The sequence below is a fragment of the Macrobrachium rosenbergii genome, unplaced genomic scaffold (assembly GCF_040412425.1).
Source record: "Macrobrachium rosenbergii isolate ZJJX-2024 unplaced genomic scaffold, ASM4041242v1 13917, whole genome shotgun sequence".
Taxonomy (NCBI): Eukaryota; Metazoa; Arthropoda; class Malacostraca; order Decapoda; family Palaemonidae; genus Macrobrachium; species Macrobrachium rosenbergii.
In genome coordinates this window covers 455,142-468,233 of record NW_027100728.1, presented here as the reverse complement: position 1 = coordinate 468,233, position 13,092 = coordinate 455,142, and the positions used below count along the sequence as shown (strand labels likewise).

Below are 13,092 nucleotides of genomic sequence, written 5' to 3'. Positions count from 1 at the left end.
GGAATGTAGTATCAAACCTTTTCCTCAGGTTTTCAGGTTAGTCTTGAAGCATCGTGCCTGAGGAAGGATTTTTTAGTGTAACGTCAAGGTATTTTGTGAGGGTTTGGGGCAATCCATGAACATTGCTGCTATCTGGAAGGGTCTCGGAATGTAGTATCAAACCTTTTCCTCAGGTTTTCAGGTTAGTCTTGAAGCATCGTGCCTGAGGAAGGATTTTTAGTGTAACGTCAAGGTATTTTGTGAGGGTTTGGGGCAATCCATGAACATTGTGCTATCTGGAAGGGTCTGGAATGTAGTATCAAACCTTTTCCTCAGGTTTTCAGGTTAGTCTTGAAGCATCGTGCCTGAGGAAGGATTTTTTAGTGTAACGTCAAGGTATTTTGTGAGGGTTTGGGGCAATCCATGAACATTGTGCTATCTGGAAGGGTCTTGAATGTAGTATCAAACCTTTTCCTCAGGTTTTCAGGTTAGTCTTGAAGCATCGTGCCTGAGGAAGGATTTTTTTAGTGTAACGTCAAGGTATTTTGTGAGGGTTTGGGGCAATCCATGAACATTGTGCTATCTGGAAGGGTCTCAGAATGTAGTATCAAACCTTTTCCTCAGGTTTTCAGGTTAGTCTTGAAGCATCGTGCCTGAGGAAGGATTTTTAGTGTAACGTCAAGGTATTTTGTGAGGGTTTGGGGCAATCCATGAACATTTGTGCTATCTGGAAGGGTCTTGGAATGTAGTATCAAACCTTTTCCTCAGGTTTTCAGGTTAGTCTTGAAGCATCGTGCCTGAGGAAGGATTTTTAGTGTAACGTCAAGGTATTTTGTGAGGGTTTGGGGCAATCCATGAACATTGTGCTATCTGGAAGGGTCTTGGAATGTAGTATCAAACCTTTTCCTCAGGTTTTCAGGTTAGTCTTGAAGCATCGTGCCTGAGGAAGGATTTTTTTAGTGTAACGTCAAGGTATTTTGTGAGGGTTTGGGGCAATCCATGAACATTGTGCTATCTGGAAGGGTCTTGGAATGTAGTATCAAACCTTTTCCTCAGGTTTTCAGGTTAGTCTTGAAGCATCGTGCCTGAGGAAGGATTTTTTTAGTGTAACGTCAAGGTATTTTGTGAGGGTTTGGGGCAATCCATGAACATTGTGCTATCTGGAAGGGTCTTGGAATGTAGTATCAAACCTTTTCCTCAGGTTTTCAGGTTAGTCTTGAAGCATCGTGCCTGAGGAAGGATTTTTAGTGTAACGTCAAGGTATTTTGTGAGGGTTTGGGGCAATCCATGAACATTGTGCTATCTGGAAGGGTCTTGGAATGTAGTATCAAACCTTTTCCTCAGGTTTTCAGGTTAGTCTTGAAGCATCGTGCCTGAGGAAGGATTTTTTTAGTGTAACGTCAAGGTATTTTGTGAGGGTTTGGGGCAATCCATGAACATTGTGCTATCTGGAAGGGTCTCGGAATGTAGTATCAAACCTTTTTCTCAGGTTTTCAGGTTAGTCTTCTCATCATCGTGCCTGAGGAAGGATTTTTTTAGTGTAACGTCAAGGTATTTTGTGAGGGTTTGGGGCAATCCATGAACATTGTGCTATCTGGAAGGGTCTCGGAATGTAGTATCAAACCTCTTTTCCTCAGGTTTTCAGGTTAGTCTTGAAGCATCGTGCCTGAGGAAGGATTTTTTAGTGTAACGTCAAGGTAATTTGTGTGGGTTTGAGGCAATCCATGAACATTGTGCTATCTGGAAGGGTCTCTTGAATGTAGTATCAAACCTTTTCCTCAGGTTTTCAGGTTAGTCATGAAGCATCGAGCCTGAGGAAGGATTTTTTAGTGTAACGTCAAGGTATTTTGTGAGGGTTTGGGGCAATTCATGAACATTGTGCTATCTGGAAGGGTCTCGGAATGTAGTATCAAACCTTTTCCTCAGGTTTTCAGGTTAGTCTTGAAGCATCGTGCCTGAGGGAGGATTTTTTAGTGTAACGTCAAGGTATTTTGTGAGGGTTTGGGGCAATCCATGAACATTGTGCTATCTGGAAGAGTCTTGGAATGTAGTATCAAACCTTTTCCTCAGGTTTTCAGGTTAGTCTTGAAGCAACGAGCATGAGGAAGGATTTTTTAGTGTAACGTCAAGGTATTTTGTGAGGGTTTGGGGCAATCCATGAACATTGTGCTGATTTCTGGAAGGGTCTCGGAATGTAGTATCAAACCTTTTCCTCAGGTTTTCAGGTTAGTCTTGAAGCAACGAGCATGAGGAAGGATTTTTTAGTGTAACGTCAAGGTATTTTGTGAGGGTTTGGGGCAATCCATGAACATTGTGCTATCTGGAAGGGTCTCAGAATGTAGTATCAAACCTTTTCCTCAGGTTTTTTAGGTTAGTCTTGAAGCATCGTGCCTGAGGAAGGATTTTTTAGTGTAACGTCAAAGTATTTTGTGAGGGTTTGGGGCAATCCATGAACATTGTGCTATTTGGAAGGGTCTCAGAATGTAGTATCAAACCTTTTCCTCAGGTTTTCAGGTTAGTCTTGAAGCATCTTGCCTGAGGAAGGATTTTTAGTGTAACGTCAAGGTATTTTTTGAGGGTTTGGGGCAATCCATGAACATTGTGCTATCTGGAAGGGTCTCAGAATGTAGTATCAAACCTTTTCCTCAGGTTTTCAGTGTTAGTCTTGAAGCATCATTGCCTGAGGAAGGATTTTTTTAGTGTAACGTCAAGGTATTTTGTGAGGGTTTGGGGCAATCCATGAACATTGTGCTATCTGGAAGGGTCTCAGAATGTAGTATCAAACCTTTTCCTCAGGTTTTCAGGTTAGTCTTGAAGCATCTTGCCTGAGGAAGGATTTTTAGTGTAACGTCAAGGTATTTTGTGAGGTTTGGGGCAATCCATGAACATTGTGCTATCTGGAAGGGTCTTGGAATGTAGTATCAAACCTTTTCCTCAGGTTTTCAGGTTAGTCTTGAAGCATCGTGCCTGAGGAAGGGATTTTTAGTGTAACTCAAGGTATTTTGTGAGGGTTTGGGGCAATCCTGAACATTGTGCTATCTGGAAGGGTCTTGGAATGTAGTATCAAACCTTTTCCTCAGGTTTTCAGGTTAGTCTTGAAGCATTGTGCCTGAGGAAGGATTTTTAGTGTAACGTCAAGGTATTTTGTGAGGGTTTGGGGCAATCCATGAACATTCTGCTATCTGGAAGGGTCTCAGAATGTAGTATCAAACCTTTTCCTCAGGTTTTCAGGTTAGTCTTGAAGCATCGTGCCTGAGGAAGGATCTTTTTAGTGTAACGTCAAGGTATTTTCTGAGGGTTTCTCTCTCTCATGAACATTGTGCTATCTGGAAGGGTCTTGGAATGTAGTATCAAACCTTTTCTCTCAGGTTTTCAGGTTAGTCCAGTAAATGCAATAAGCATTTTTAGCCATTCACTCATCCACATCTTTTTATGAGGGTTTCTAACAACCCATGAACATTTTTACTGACTCTCCATAAAAATTTCTCAGGTTTTACATTTTAACATGAGAAGAGGAAGGATTTTTTTAAGGTCAAGGTAGACAGAGACCACCTTTCATAAACTTGGAATAAATTATAGTTCTCAGGTTTTCTGGTTGCTTTTAATGTTGTTGAGGAAGGATTTTTAGTTAAATTAGAACCTGAGGGTGCAATTTCTAACACTGCTTGATTGATTAAGGCAAATTTGCAGGTTTGGTTTGGTTTAAGGTCATAAGGTGATTGTATGGGTATATTAAGTATTTTATGATAGCAATAGAACAGATTAATGCCCTATATTCATGCCCTGTAATGCATTAATGTATGAATATGATTTGACCCTGATGGCATAAACCCCTTTCACCATAAGCTGGCTTGTTTAGTGAGTTTGAACAGAACTTTTCCAGGCTGAATGGACACAGGTCCAATTAGGTAGCTGGTCATTTCCTTTCACAAATCGTCTGTCTCGACTCTTTTTGATGTCTTGTTCATGTTCAGTAATTCCCAAGCATTGCATTCTCTTTTTTTTTTTTTAGCTCAGGTATTTCTGAGGGTTTCAGGCATTGCTGTCTTTTGTCTGTGTTGAATGGTTCCCAGCATTCCTTTCTCTGTAGTTTTATTTTAGCTCAGGTTTTCAGTGTTAGTCTTCTTCTCCACATGCTGTGATTTTTTCTTTAACTTTCATATATTATCATAATGTACGATTTTGATTTCTCAGCAAATCATTTTTCGAGCAACAAATTGACACCTTTGAAAGCTTTAAGTTTGAATGGAAGAATTTGTAAATATTTCATCAGTGTATTTGGAAGGTCAATATTAAAGAAGCTTTAGAATGAAATCCTTTAAACAACTGAACATTTGTTCCCCTAATTTTGTATTTTGTAAAAATTTGAACATTGAACATTCAAGGGATAATGAACATTCTCAAATTCATTTATAGACAATTTTCAGAGTAATAGTCCTTTTGAAACATAATATCATTCAGGAATGATTAGACAAGGTATTTTTAGTTTTCAATCCATTTTGGAAGGGTCTGAACATATCAAATCTTTTCCTCAGGTTTTCAGGTTGTCTTGAAGCATCGTGACAGGAAGGATTTTTCTCTCTCTCTCTCTCTATTCTCTGAGGGTTCTCTCAATCCATGAACATTCTCTGCTATCTCTCTCTCTCTCTGAATGTTCATTTCTCTCTTCTCTCTCTTTCTCTCAGGTTTCAGAATTTGTCCTGAAGCACAAGGTATACAGAAATTTTTGTTTGTTCTTTTTGAGGTAGGAATGTTCTCTCTCTCTGCTCTCTCTCTCAAAATTTCTCTCTCTCTCTCTCTCTCTCTCTCTCTCTCTCTCTGGAAATTCTCTCTCTCTCTTACACACAGGTTCTTCTGTAAATCTTCCTTTCTTCCAGTAAATGCAATAAGCATTCCTTAGCCATTCACTCATCCACATCTCATTATGGGTTTTCTAATCCTGAACATGCATTTTACTGACTCTCCATAAATATTCTTCACTTACATTTTAACATGAGAAGAGGAAGGGTGTTTTGGGGTAGAGACATCAAAATTTTAATCCATGGACCACCTTTTCATAAACTTTCATAAATTATAGTTCTCTGGTGCTTTTAATGGTTGTTGAAGGATTTAAAGTTAAATTAGAACCTCTGTGCATTATAACACTGCTTGATTGATTAAGGCAAATTTGCAGTTGGTTTGGTTTAAGGTCATAAGGTGATTGTATGGGTATATTAAGTATAGATAGATACAGATTAATGCCCTATATTCATGCCCTGTAATGCATTAATGTATGAATATGATTTGACCCCTGATGGCATATTACCCCTTTCACCATAAGCTGGCACAGTTTCGTGAGTTTGAACAGAACTTTTCCAGGCTGAATGGACACAGGTCCAATAGGTAGCTGGTCATTCGCTTTCACAAATCGTCTGTCTCGACTCTTTTTGATGTCTTGTTCATGTTCAGTAATTCCCAAGCATTGCATCCTCTTTTTTTTTGTTTAGCTCACATACTCTGTCTTCAGGCATTGCTGTCTTTTGTCTGTGTTGAATGGTTCCCAAGCATTCCTTTCTCTTAGTTTTTTATTTTAGCTCACTTTCTGTACGTGTCTTCTCCACATGCTGTGATTTTCTTTAACTTTCATATATTATCATAATGTACGATTTTGATTTCTCAGCAAATCATTTTTCGAGGCAAAATTGACACCTTTGAAAGCTTTAAGTTTGAGTGGAAGAATTTGTAAATATTTCATCAGTGTATTTGGAAGGTCAATATTAAAGAAGCTTTAGAATGAAATCCTTTAAACAACTGAACATTTGTTCCCTAATTTTGTATTTTGTAAACATTTCTCATTGAACATTCAAGGATAATGACTTAAAACTAATATTCATTTATAGACAATTAGTTGTTCCTTTTGATTGAACATGAATCTTCCATTCACTGAGTGCTTGACTCTCTCTCTCTCTCTCTCTCTCTCTCTCTCTCTCTCTCTCTCTCTCTCTCTCTCTCTCTCTCTCTCTCTCTCTCTCTCTCTCTCTCTCTCTTTTTCTCTCTCATTGAATTGTCCTGTATTATGACAGTATATAGACACTAATATTGTTCTTTATAATTGAAAATGTTTCTTTTCATATCAACATTCTCTCTCTCTCTCTCTCTCTTTATCTCTCTCTCTCTGAAAATTTCTCTCTCTCTCTCTCTCTCTCTCTCTCTCTTTATCAAAGACACTTTGAACTAATTCTGTATATATACAGAAGCAGCAAATGTATTCTTGTTTTTCACATTTTTTGAAAATTGGCACCCTCTCTCTCTTCTCTCTCTCTCTCTCTCTCTCTCTCTCTCTCTCTCTCTCTCTCTCTCTCTCTCTATCAGAAAACTTCCAGTATTAGGACAGAAGTATATAGAGTTGCTTTTCCTATTGATATATCTGTAATTTGTATATTTATAATTTGAAGGTCAGCCTTTCTCTCTCTCTCTCTCCTTATTGAAATGTTGTAATAATGGTTTTTATTTTCAGTGTAATGACACTTTAGTAATTGTCCTTATTGAAATTGTTGTAGTAATGTTATTTAATCTATATTTACAGATTGATCCTGATGTTGCAACCCAGATTCAGAGAGAGAGCAAAAGAGAACCCAGGTGATATCAAGAGAACGAGGAGAGGCAAGAGGATCGCCGGTAACCTTCAAAACCTAAATAAGATGCCGGTAATCCAGGGCAGTTAAAAAAAAAACCTTTTCTGGACGCCTCAACTTATACACTCAAATTTAATCAAATTTTAGAATTTTTATTTTTTTTTTTTTTTTTTTTTTTTTTTTTTTTTTTTTTTTTTTTTTTTTTTTTTGGTGGATCTGGTGGGACCTGCTGGCAGGATCTGGCCCTGGACCTGGCTGGGCAGGATCTGGCACTGGACCTGGCTGGGGTTGGGGGGAATGTGGTTTTGGGTCTGGAATGGGCCCTCTAAATTTTACATTGTAATGCTACTCTTATGTAAGGTTCTTTTTTAATGTAATGCTACTCTTATGTAAGGTTCTTTTTTTAATGTAATGCTACTCTTACGTAAGGTTCTTTTTGTAATGCTACTCTTATGTAAGGTTCTAATTTTTTTGTAATGCTACCCCTACCCTTATGTAAAGGTTCTTTTTTTAATGCTACCCTTATGTAAAGGTTCTTTTTTTGTAATGCTACTCTTATTGTAAATGGTTTTTTTTTTGTAATGCTACTCTTATTTGTAAAGGTTTTTTTGTAATGCTAATCTTTTGTAAAGGTTCTTTTTGTAATATTTCAAATACTGTTGTTCTTTTTGTAATGCTACAAACTTATTGTAAAGGTTCTTTTTGTAATGCTACTCTTATTGTAAAGGTTCTTTTTTTGTAATGCTACTCTTATTGTCTTATTTTTTGTAATGCTACTCTTATTTGTAAAGGTTCTTTTTTGTAATGCTACTCTTATTTGTAAAGGTTCTTTTATGTAATGCTACTCTTATTTGTAAAGGTTCTTTTTGTAATGCTACTCTTATTTGTAAAGGTTCTTTTTGTAATGCTACTTATTGTAAAGGTTCTTTTTAAATAAACTATCAAGTATTCATAATTATTTAATTATCCTGATGAATTGAATGGTGGAAATTCCTGATAATTCAACAGTTGAATGGTAATTCAATGAGGTACTGAATGACAAGCAAACTGCATTAGTGTTTTATTTAACCAAAGGTCACACAGACATCACAGTTCATATACAGAGAATACTGGCTGCCCAAGACAGCACCAGCAGAGAGACATGTTACTCCTGTGACAGCTCACTAGAGACTGATGGGGGCTCCTTGAGTTCACCTTCTATATATACCCTGGATGGACAGTTGCCATGAGTTGCCTGTTAGGATATCTCCAATGAATTTTTGGAGATAGTGCAAATTTTGAGGTGGAAGTGGGCCAAGAAGGCAGGTGGTGCAGTGGGTAGGAGAGGTTGGAAGGTCCTTATGAACTCCTCCACAACTGGCCAGGATGAGATCCCCAGCCTCAATACCTCCTGGAAAAGAGAGAGACATTAATACTTTTCTGAGTGCAAGTACTAGTATCATACAACACACTATATATATAGTAATTGTATTTCTATATACACTAGCTACTTGCTAATGCTACACTAGAAGAGAATGCTGGATGAACTAAAGGCAACTGGTAATTCTGCTTACTAATGCTGTGAATACTAGCTGAACTGAAAGCTGCTACTGATACTGGTTACTGCTTAGTAATGCTACACTTGAGTAGATGAGTTCTAGGTAAAGTTACAAGTTACTGTTTACTGGTCAGTCATGGCTATGCTAATGGACTGTACAATTTGATAGTGAAGACAAATTTGAATGGCTATTTCATATGCAACTTATTGGGAAATTTACTGGACATACAAGCTGAGAAATTTAATGGAGAGACAAGGTATATAGAGAAATTTGTTGGAGATTTTTGAAAGGTAGGAATGCTGGGGAAAAAAGCAGCAAAATTTGATGGAGATATGCTATTTCATATGCAACTTATTGGGAAATTTACTGGACATACAATCTCAGAAATTTAAAGGAGAGACAAGGTATACAGAGAAATTTGATGGAGATTTTTGAAAGGTAGGAATGTTGGGAAAGAAGCAGCAAAATTTGATGGGAAAGAAGCAGCAAAATTTAATGGAGATATGCTATTTCATATGCAACTTATTGGGAAATTTACTGGACATACAAGCTGAGAAATTTAAAGGAGAGACAAGGTATACAGAGAAATTTGATGGAGATTTTTGAAGGTAGGAATGTTCTGGAAAGGCAAAATTTGTTGGGAAAGAAGCAGCAAAATTTGATGGAGATATGCTATTTCATATGCAACTTATTGGGAAATTTACTGGACATACAAACAGAGAAATTTAAGGGAGAGACAAGGTATACAGAGAAATTTGATGGAGATTTTTGAAAGGTAGGAATGTTGGGAAAGAAGGCAAAAATGGAAAGAAGCAGCAAAATTTGATGGAGATATGCTATTTCATATATGCAACTTATTGGGAAATTTACTGGACATACAAGCTGAGAAATTTAAAGGAGAGACAAGGTATACAGAGAAATTTGATGGAGATTTTTGAAAGGTAGGAATGTTGGGAAAGGCAGCAAAATTTGATGGGAAAGAAGCAGCAAAATTTGATGGAGATATGCTATTTCATATGCAACTTATTGGGAAATTTACTGGACATACAAGCTGAGAAATTTAAAGGAGAGACAAGGTATACAGAGAAATTTGATGGAGATTTTTTGAAAGGTAGGAATGTTGGGAAAGAAGCAGCAAAATTTGATGGAATTTCATGCAGCAAAATTTGATGGACATATGCTATTTCATATGCAACTTATTGGAAATTTACTGGACATACAAGCTGAGAAATTTAAAGGAGAGACAAGGTATACAGAGAAATTTGATGGAGATTTTTTGAAAGGTAGGAATGTTGGGAAAGAAGCAGCAAAATTTGATGTTCAGCAAAATTTGATGGAGATATGCTATTTCATATGCAACTTATTGGGAAATTTACTGGACATACAAGCTGAGAAATTTAAAGGAGAGACAAAGGTATACAGAGAAATTTGATGGAGATTTTTGAAAGGTAGGAATGTTACTGGAAACAATGTTGGGAAAAATTTAATGGGAAAGAAGCAGCAAAATTTGATGGAGATATGCTATTTCATATGCAACTTATTGGGAAATTTACTGGACATACAAGCTGAGAAATTTAAAGGAGAGGCAAGGTATACAGAGAAATTTGATGGAGATTTTTGAAAGGTATGAATGTTGAGAAAGAAGCAGCAAAATTTGATGGAGATATTCTATTTCATATGCAACTTATTGGGAAATTTACTGGACATACAAGCTGAGAAATTTAAAGGAGAGACAAGGTATACAGAGAAATTTAATGGAGATTTTTGAAAGGTAGGAATGTTGGGAAAGAAGCAGCAAAATTTGATGGGAAAGAAGCAGCAAAATTTGATGGAGATATGCTATTTCATATGCAACTTATTGGGAAATTTACTGGACATACAAGCTGAGAAATTTAAATGAGAGACAAGGTATACAGAGAAATTTGATGGAGATTTTTGAAAGGTAGGAATGTTGGGAAAGAAGCAGCAAAATTTGATGGAAAGAAGCAGCAAAATTTGATGGAGATATGCTATTTCATATGCAACTTATTGGGAAATTTACTGGACATACAAGCTGAGAAATTTAAAGGAGAGACAAGGTATAAAAGGAAATTTGTTTAAGATTTTTGAAAGGTAAAAAGGTTGGGAAAGAAGCAGCAAAATTTGATGGAGATATGGTATTTCATATACAACTTATTGGGAAATTTACTGGACATACAAGCTGAGAAATTTAAAGGAGAGACAAGGTATACAGAGAAATTTGATGGAGATTTTTGAAAGGTAGGAATGTTGGGAAAGAAGCAGCAAAATTTGATGGAGATATGCTATTTCATATGCAACTTATTGGGAAATTTACTGGACATACAAGCTGAGAAATTTAAAGGAGAGACAAGGTATACAGAGAAATTTAATGGAGATTTTTGAAAGGTAGGAATGTTGGGAAAGAAGCAGCAAAATTTGATGGGAAAGAAGCAGAATTGATGGAGATATGCTATTTCATATGCAACTTATTGGGAAATTTACTGGACATACAAGCTGAGAAATTTAAAGGAGAGACAAGGTATACAGAGAAATTTGATGGAGATTTTGAAAGGTAGGAATGTTGGGAAAGAAGTAAAATTTCAAAGTTTGATGGGAAAGAAGATATTTGATGGAAATCTTTATTTCATATGCAACTTATTGGGAAATTTACTGGACATACAAGCTGAGAAATTTAAAGGAGAGACAAGGTATACAGAGAAATTTGATGGATATTTTGAATGGTAGGAAATGTTGGGAAAGAAGCAGCAAAATTTGATGGGGAAAGAAGGAGCAAATTTGATGGAAATATGCTATTTCATATGAACTTATTGAGAAATTTACTGGACATACAAACTGAGAAATTTAAGGAGAGACAAGGTATTAGAGAAATTTGATGGAGATTTTTGAAAGGTAGGAATGTTGGGAAAGAAGCAGCAAAATTTGATGAATAGAGATATGTAAGGTATGCTATTTCATATGCAACTTATTGGGAAATTTACTGGACATACAAGCTGAGAAATTTAAAGGAGATTTCAAGGTATACATAGAAATTTGTTGAGATTTTAAGGAATGTTGGGAAAAAGGTAGAAATGTAGAAATGATGGGGCTGCAAAATTTGATGGAGATATGCTATTTCATATGCAACTTATTGGAAATTTACTGACATACAAGCTGAGAAATTTAAAGGAGAGACTTAATACAAGAAATTTGATGGAGATTTTTGAAAGGTAGGAATGTTGGGAAAGCAAAATTTAATGCAAAAATTTGATGGAGATATGTTATTTCATATGCAACTTATTAGGAAATTTACTGGACATACAAACTTGAGAAATTTAAAGGAGAGACAACAGTATACAGAGAAATTTGATGGAGATTTTTGAAAGGTAGGAATGTTGAAAGAAGAGAAAATTTGATGGGAAAGAAGCAGCAAAATTTGATGGAGATATGCTATTTCATATGCAACTTATTGGGAAATTTACTGATGACATACAAGCTGAGAAATTTAAAGGAGAGACAAGGTACATAGAGAAATTTTGGAGATTTTTGAAAGGTAGGAATGTTGGGAATAGAACACAGCTTAAATTTGATTGGCCAAGAAGCAGCAAAATTTGATGGAGATATGCTATTTCATATGCAACTTATTGGGAAATTTACTGGACATACAAGCTGAGAAATTTAAAGGAGAGACTGGATACAGAGAAATTTAATGGAGATTTTTGAAAGGTAGAAATGGGAAAGTCAAGCAGCAAAAATTTGATGGAAAAGAAGCAGCAAAATTTGATGGAGATATGCTATTTCATATGCAACTTATTGGGAAATTTATTGGACATACAAGCTGAGAAATTTAAAGGAGAGACAAGGTATACAGAGAAATTTGATGGAGATTTTTGAAAGGTAGGAATGTTGGGAAAGAAGCAGCAAAATTTGATGGGAAAGAAGCAGTAAAATTTGATGGAAATATGCTATTTCATATGCAACTTATTGGGAAATTTACTGACATACAAGCTGAGAAATTTAAAGGAGAGACAAGGTATACAGAGAAATTTGATGGAGATTTTTGAAAGGTAGGAATGTTGGGAAAGCAAGCAGCAAAATTTGATGGGAAAGAAGCAAATTTGATGGAAATATGCTATTTCATATGCAACTTATTGGGAAATTTACTGACATACAAGCTGAGAAATTTAAAGAGAGACAAGGTATACAGGAGAAATTTGGAGTTTTTGAAAGGTAGAATTTGGGAAAGAAGTAGCAAAATGTTGGGAAAGAACAGCAAATTTGATGGAGATATGCTATTTCATATGCAACTTATTGGGAAATTTACTGGACATACAAGCTGAGAAATTTAAAGGAGAGACAAGGTATACAGAGAAATTTGATGGAGATTTTTGAAAGGTAGGAATGTTGGGAGGATACAGCAAATTGATGGAAGGAGATGGAAATATGCTATTTCATATGCAACTTATTGGGAAATTTACTGGACATACAAGCTGAGAAATTTAAAGGAGAGACAAGGTATACAGAGAAATTTGATGGAGATTTTTAAAGGTAGGAATGTTGGAAAGAAAGCAAAAATTTGATGGGAAAAACAGCAAAATTTGATGGAGATATGCTATTTCATATGGAACTTATTGGGAAATTTACTGGACATACAAGCTGAGAAATTTAAAGGAGAGACAAGGTATACAGAGAAATTTGATGGAGATTTTTGAAAGGTAGAAATGTTTTAAAAGTATTTGAAGGGAAGCAACAAATTTGATGGAGATATGCTATTTCATATGCAACTTTATTGGGAAATTTACTGGACATACAAGCTGAGAAATTTAAAGGAGAGACAAGGTATACAAGAAATTTGATGGAGATTTTTGAAAGGTAGGAATGTTGGGAAAGAAGCAAAATTTGATCAAATTTGATGGAGATATACTATTTCATATGCAACTTTGTTGGGAAATTTACTGACATAC

General features: G+C 36.0%; 2 long non-coding RNA genes across 8 annotated transcripts in view; one reads left to right on the top strand and one right to left on the bottom strand.

The window, feature by feature from the left end:
* Window positions 1-13,092, top strand: part of LOC136838088 (uncharacterized) — a 174,848-nt gene that overhangs the window by 51,015 nt on the left and 110,741 nt on the right. Inside the window, exon 1 of one of the 7 annotated variants that reach the window (XR_010852854.1) lies at window positions 6,831-6,953. The exons of 5 other annotated variants lie outside the window; for them this stretch is intronic. This is a non-coding gene — a long non-coding RNA (uncharacterized lncRNA). Of the gene's footprint in view, window positions 1-6,830; window positions 6,988-13,092 lie in introns of those variants that run through there. One more of the 7 variants, XR_010852851.1, reaches the window with a different exon arrangement.
* The window catches only part of LOC136838087 (uncharacterized), a 147,327-nt gene that overhangs the window by 95,319 nt on the left and 38,916 nt on the right, over window positions 1-13,092 (bottom strand). The gene's annotated exons all lie outside the window — the stretch shown is intronic.